Source organism: Frankliniella occidentalis, unplaced genomic scaffold, assembly GCF_000697945.3.
Source record: "Frankliniella occidentalis isolate FOCC.00 unplaced genomic scaffold, Focc_3.1 Scaffold133, whole genome shotgun sequence".
Taxonomy (NCBI): Eukaryota; Metazoa; Arthropoda; class Insecta; order Thysanoptera; family Thripidae; genus Frankliniella; species Frankliniella occidentalis.
This window is the reverse complement of record NW_026267260.1, coordinates 354,382-356,184: the sequence shown is the minus strand read 5'-3', so window position 1 is coordinate 356,184 and position 1,803 is coordinate 354,382. Positions and strand designations below refer to the sequence as shown.

The 1,803-nt window shown below is 44.2% G+C and overlaps 1 protein-coding gene across 4 annotated transcripts in view; it reads right to left on the bottom strand.

Annotated features, from left to right (window-relative positions):
• Nucleotides 1-1,032, bottom strand: part of LOC113211740 (uncharacterized) — a 157,165-nt gene extending 156,133 nt beyond the window's left edge. For all 4 annotated transcript variants that reach the window (XM_052270667.1, XM_052270668.1, XM_052270670.1 and 1 more), the window contains exon 1: nucleotides 938-1,032. The gene's annotated coding sequence lies outside the window, so the exon portion shown is untranslated. The remainder of the gene's footprint in view (nucleotides 1-937) is intronic.
• Between the last annotated feature and the right edge of the window lie 771 nt (nucleotides 1,033-1,803).

The window sequence follows — 1,803 nt, the reverse complement described above, 5'->3', positions numbered from 1 at the left end:
CCTTCTGCTTTGAAAAAGCTATTCAGCGGGCTTATGCAAACGACCTCGTGTGTGTCTGTCTGTCTGTGTGTCTGTCTGTCTGTTCCACTAGAAGGAGATGTGCTAGAGACTTGAAAATTTTCAGGGAATCTTAAGGTCCACTTCTAGAAAACGAAACGCCTACGGCAAATCCTGGCAACCACCCCTAAAGGGCTAAAAGGGGGTATCAATGAAAATAAGGTAGGTCAAAAAAGTCACAAAAAACTATCTTTTTATGATCTCCTTAGAGGTAACTCGTGACAGTAGAGTCCTACGACCGAAAATTTTGTCCGTTTTGCTCTATCTCTCACCGTTTGGGCGCTAGAGGGAGTTTCTATCACGAAAGTGGCCCAAAAATAAACATATTAATTTTAGAAAATAATAGATGGTCTCCTAAGGGGTAACTTGTCAAAGTAGAGTCCGTAGGGCGAAAATGTCGTCCGTTTGGCTCTATCTCTAACCGTTTAGGCTCTAGAGGGTCTTGTTTGACGAAAATAAGTGAAAAATTGCTGTAGTGAACAATAAAATGTAAAAGAATGCCCAAAACCGCAAAAGAGGTAAGAAACTCCCTCCCCCCACCCCAAAAAACGTTTCCTTAGCAGAAGGGTGGGTTGCAGTCGCGGTGCTTCACCGTTACATCCCTTTCTTGAGTCTTTGGGGCAAACTCAAAGATGACGGGTTTTGGTGTTCCGAAGGCCCGCTACATTATTTGATCATGTTCTTTAGAAAATTGCGTAAATGAAACGGTCGGGCCGTAGGCCGCCGGCAGGCCAAGCAGGCCCGGCCCCTGCCGAACGGAGTTGCCGGCGCAGCGAAGCGGAGCTGGCAACTCCGTTTGGCGGTAGGGCGGGCCTGCTTGTTATATTTCTTTTTTGCGTCGCTGAGACCCGAAATCGTGATAACCGCAGTATGCAATGACCCGGAAGTGTTTGACAGAGTTGTCGTGCGATGTGTGCTCAGCTCGGCTGAACTAGGTAGTCGACGCAGCGTTGCAGGGAAGTATACTGGCAGTGCGTGTACAGGCAACAATATTCTCTGCGTAAAAGCATTGCGTGGCGTCAGTCATCAGCAATTTATGAGGCGCACCACTCATGCATGAGGCACTCAGCTCAGGAGCACGCTGCAGTCAAGCGACCCGGCGGCCAGGACTAACGTAGCATGGTATCGCGTGTTGCCGGCAACACTCGGTGCAGAGAAGCATACCCTAGAGGAGGCGCGGGCGCGGGGCGTATAGACGGGCAAGGGTTGGTCACTAGTCAATCGTTGCGAACATCTATATGTCTTCGCAGCCGTTGGTGGCAGAATCAATTCAAAATATCAGCAAAGGCTCGTGACTTAGCATGCCAAACATGATGAGATTGTTAAATAATGCAACAAAATCGCAAAAAAATTAAATTTAAGTTCAGATGTGTAAACGATAAGTAATTTGTTTTTCTCTTAACGTTACAGATGTAATCAATTCCTTTAACGTTGAAAATTATTATTATTAATTTAGTGGCACTTATCGCACGGGCACGAAAAATGCATAACCTTATCAAGGTAATATTTGTTTAATCCATAACGCTTTTTTTAAAGTTATGTGTTATTTTTGTATCTGTTACATGTCATGCTTGGCGTTACCGGTTATCAGGTCGAATGTTTAAGGCGACGGGTCTACAACTCGTATAATCAAAAGTACACCACCCTATAATCACTTAGAATCACGTCTATAATCCATAATCTGCTATAATCTTTATCTATAATCTATACTTATTCTATAATCTTATAACTTCTTTATAATCTTTT